Source organism: Nycticebus coucang, chromosome 17 (genome assembly GCF_027406575.1).
Source record: "Nycticebus coucang isolate mNycCou1 chromosome 17, mNycCou1.pri, whole genome shotgun sequence".
Taxonomy (NCBI): Eukaryota; Metazoa; Chordata; class Mammalia; order Primates; family Lorisidae; genus Nycticebus; species Nycticebus coucang.
Window position 1 is genome coordinate 2199114 of NC_069796.1, and position 4903 is coordinate 2204016.

Genomic DNA, 4903 nt, shown 5'->3' on the forward strand with positions numbered 1-4903 from the left:
CTTAAATCAGTTAATTTTTGCTGCTTCTACTTTGTCCCCACTGTGTCCCAACATCCATGTATTGATGTAAGTAAGCTGATGTTTAAATGCTTAGCGCAAAGCTGGAGAGGCGGGAAACTGTCGTGTTAGCTGAGTCCCTCTCTCCGGGGGAGGCTGAGGGTGACCAGGAGGATATCCCCGACTATCTTTATTATCATTAGCGCCTCTCATGGCCTGAGATTCCTCAGGGCCAACAATATCTGATAGACCTCAGTGTGTAATCTGTTTCTTCCTCATATTTCTGTCTATACTTTGAAATAACTAAAAGATAAATGTTGTCATGTTCCTAAAAAAGAAATAATAACTGCCTGAGGCGATGGATCCTCAAATACCCTGATTTGATTAATTCTCAGCGTGAGCCTCCATCAAAACATCACTTGGACCCCATAAAATACATATGACTAGTATGTATGCATAATAAGTAAAAGTAAAAAAAGCATAGAGAATTAAAAAATATTCCTTCCTCTGTCACTTAGTTCTTGCTTAGTCATCTTTTAAAATTTCTGACTGTGGCTTTGATTGTAGAAAGAACATATTGATTACTTTTAAAGACATTTATGTTTGGTACGAATGAAGGAAAGTCTTACTGCCTTGGAAGAAGATTAATTCTAAAAGAAGATATTTTTTTCCTTTCCCAAGTTTCTCAAATATTTCATATGAAATATCTTAGTTAATTAAACTCATTGTGCTTAAAGTTTTATCTCATAGAGCATAAACCTGGCAGTGACCTAAGGTGATAAGCTAATGTTAAATAAAGCACTTTGCAAAACCTATGACTATTATACTTGTGTAATTATTATGTCATATTCTTGGTTATGATTACATAATATGCTAGTCAACCCAATAATTTTACAGAGACATTTAATGATTTTCCATAATCATTATTAAAATAAGGGGTAGAACACAGATCTTTGGAATTCCACCCTAAGTGTGTTTACCTAGTGTGAGGTTGCGGTCCTATTCTTCACTCCTCCTTTTAAATATTGAAATACAATTTTAATATTGTGTGCATGGGAATGAGTGCTCTACAAACAAAAGTTCTCCAGCTTACTCACCATCTCAAGTCATTCTTAGACTGTGCACCTCTTTTTAGGCTATGGTATTAATTCACTGTCTATTTGGAATTTCATGTTGCCCAATTTTGGTATGGTTTATAATATTTCTAGATAAGGTATAGCAAGAAAATTGTAGATGGAATTTGTTGTTGAAGAAACTTTGAATTGTGGGGTTTTCTTCCTTCCTTCCTTCCTTCCTTCCTTCCTTCCTTCCTTCCTTCCTTCCTTCCTTCCTTCCTTCCTTTGTTCCTTCCTTCCTAGATAGGGCTTCACTCTGGCAGACTTCAGTACAGCAGCACCATCACAGCTCACAGCAACCTCAAACTCCTGGCCTCAAGTGACCCTCCTCCTTCAGACTCCCCAGTAGCTGGAACCACAGGTGTGTGCCGCCACACATGGATAATTTTTCTATTTTTTATAGACGCGGGGTTTTACTATGTTGCCTCCAACACTGGCCTCAAACCATGCTCTTACCTCTGCATGTGGTAAGTGAGCCACTGCGCCAGCCCTAAAATTGTCAGATTTTTAATTAAAATGAATGGACACTGTCATCAGGGGTGTAGGGTCAACCCCTTTCTTTCCAGGTCTTTGATGAGTATTTGTCACTTTAAGTAATATCATGATTAAAGTGTCAGAGTCCAGAGATCACCTGTGTTTGGATGCCGTTATTTTACAATATATCAGGCTTCACGATACAGCACACAGACATGAAATGGACACGAGTAAGTGATTACAGATTTTAAAAATGACTCACTAAACTCTTAATGGTGTCTTTGGAGCTCTTACAATCAATTTTATTATATCCTGGTGACTTAAAATTTAAGATCGTTCTTTCACCATTTCTTGGATTATTTTAATGACAGAAAAGGAGTAAGAATTCCACAGGTATTTTTTTCTTGAAGGAATGTTAAACTTTTGCAAAAAAAAAAAAAATTACTAACTTGGTCATGATACAATCATTACAATATTTTATTTTAACAATGATATATATATTTCCTTTCCAAGGACGGGTGTCTCCCATTCTCTCTTTTTCTCTCCCTCTTTCCTTCTTCTCCCTCTTTCTCCAGCAAGGGATATACAAATTTGCAAGAGGCTGAAATTTTTCATATAATTCTTTTTTTAAATGTATTAAGTAATAAATATTTGAATGGTCATAAAGATTTGAGAGTTTATTATAGGTCTTCTTTTCCTTTCCATTTTCAATTTTCTTTTCTCAGACACCAAACGGTCTCCCACAGACATCAAGATTTATAATAAATGCGTTTAAAGCATCTCTATTCTGAGTAGCTTCAATCAAAATACAATTGAAGTGAACATTAGTTTTGCTGGAGATTTGGGCCTCATGGTCCTTCATTTGAAAAAAGTGCTATTTGATATTTTATACTGTGTACAGCAGAAAGGACTTTGAGTTCTTTCATTTTAAAGTACATGTAGATTTTTGAATGAGTTTCATATCCAGTATCATATTAAGCTTTCAAAGAAGCAATTTAAAGTATAAAGAATAAACATTCTTATGAATATTTTATAAGGACACTGAGGAAGAGAAGTTTAAATGGAAACATAGATAACTACAAGAAATCGAAGAAATATTTAAGTAAAAAGAAATTAAGTTTTAATTAAATGTGGGAAGTACATTTTGAAGTGTAGTGTTCAGAACTTTTACATCATCCCTTCAGTGACCTCCACAGATACCACCTGCATTTGTAAAACTGATTTCAAGTTGCATTGTGAGAGTCTGATCCATGAAAATGTGGAGTAAGAAACTTCAGAAATTGTGTCTTCCATCACAGGAATGAAAAAACTGGCAAAATATTGTCAGAATCAACTTTTAAAAAATTCTTGATATTATTTTACGGTTTGTTCTGAGACTTTTCTGTTTCCTTGAACTTTCTACGCATTCCTGAGCTGGAGCCCTCATTTAGTTATTGTCAATCTGGAGCACATCCCAGTAATTTGAGTGGCTTATCTCACCTTATTATTCTAAAAATATTCTTGGAGTTTTGTTAACTTTACCTAAGATTGCATTAAACGTACAGACCATGCTCAAGGGTGTTCCCACCTGCAAATAATGTGACTATACATTTATATTTATCTTCTTATACCTTTCTGTAATGTTTGTATAACTTTATTCATAACATTTTTTGTTATATATTATGTAATAGAAAATTATATTTGTTATCATTATTATATTTTACATTTGTTTTTGCTAATATGAAAATCTCATTTGCTTTTTTAACCTTATAGACTTATCAGATATTGATGTTACATGTCTTTTTTCTTGATTTTTATTTTCTCTGGTGATATTTACTTTGCTTTTTTGCTGTCTGAGACTCGTGTCTTTCCTTGTGTGATCATTTCAGTGAAACTCTCCAGATTGACGTTTAGTAACTGTGGTGCCTGAAGGAAGCTTCATATTGAATGCGTTGGACATTCTCTCACAGAAAGATAAAGAGGCCTAATATTTGCAGACTAAACAAAACTTTTAATCCAGCTTTTCAAGTGTCCATATGTAAGAATGGGGACTAGAGGAACAAAGTGACGCGGCTGACACAGTTCACGAAGGTGATGGCGTGTGAAGACATCCCCCAGCGTCACATTCATGCTCTTTACCTCCCTCATCTGCTTTTCTCTGTAGCACAATTGGCGAGTCCAATACTCTCATATTGTTTTGACAAAATATGATCTGATGCACACTTTGCTCGAGCTTTCCACACACAGCACTCACACAGCAGGGTCTTCACTTTGCATCCTCTGACTCAGGAATCCTCGAGGCAGGAAAACAGGTATCAGTAGATAAATATGGACGGCACCCTCTTCACCAGCCTGCTAGCTGGCACGTACATTTAGGTACTGCGTGTACGGCTACACACACAGACTTTGCTTCACAGACAGTAAGATTTTCTAAAAACACCAAGTCTTTTTCTCTAGAACACTTTCAGTTGAAAACCTAAACTTGATACTTACCTGGCAGGGGAGATAACAGGATCACGAAGGTGGTTTTCCCTGGGCGAGGCTTATCCACTGCACTTCGGATGTGCTGACCCCTGTGATTTCCCCAAATGTGGGAAACTCAACTGCATAATTTGTGGTAGTGGGGGACTGCATTCACGCTTTCCCCTTAAAAAAGTAAAATAAAAAAAAGAAAACCTAAACTTGAATGAAATTGATGCTCATTCACACGATTCTGCTAGGAGTTTGGGAAGCTTGATGTGACATCACAGCTACTTTCATGGAAACAGGAGATTTGACTGCAAGGGGCCTTTTTTGAAGGTACATCTAATCATTTTTGAAGCTCCAGGAGAAAATATTCCATCTACACCTATGCAAATGTTTTTTCAGAATTGATGATGCACTATGCAATTATACGGATGTTGACTAATTAATGCAAAACCCAGGGGAACGGCCAGAGTCAAACAGGTTGTCTCCTGCCCATGATGGCAACCGGTCTGATGGGTCCAGTGTCATTAAGCTAACAATGACCATCGCAGGAGGAGTCCTCAGCAAACGTGATGTTTTCACAGCACCAACCAGGAGTCAGGCACTGTTTGGTGTCATCACAGCCTCACTCTCCTCTGCTGGGGAACATGCCCCTGGCCCTCGCGGTCTCTCCAGTGTAACTGTGCAGCGTGACGAGAAGCCTGCTGTCCAGGTGGCTGCGTTTCCGCTCTCCTGGTATCTTTATTGGAAGGGTTTGCTCTTGTCCTCGTGATGCACTGGTGTGAACAAACCCAGTGAGGGCACCTGCAGCTGGGCGGCTGCCACTGCGCAGAACACGTATTGCCTGTTAGGGCAGAGTCAGAGGCGGTGAC

At 37.9% G+C, this 4903-nt stretch overlaps 1 non-coding gene across 1 annotated transcript; it reads left to right on the plus strand.

Moving 5' to 3' along the window:
• Positions 1–4050: 4050 nt before the first annotated feature.
• Positions 4051–4214, plus strand: LOC128569450 (U1 spliceosomal RNA). The gene has a single exon (XR_008375392.1). It is a non-coding gene; the product is annotated as a U1 spliceosomal RNA (small nuclear RNA).
• Positions 4215–4903: the final 689 nt, after the last annotated feature.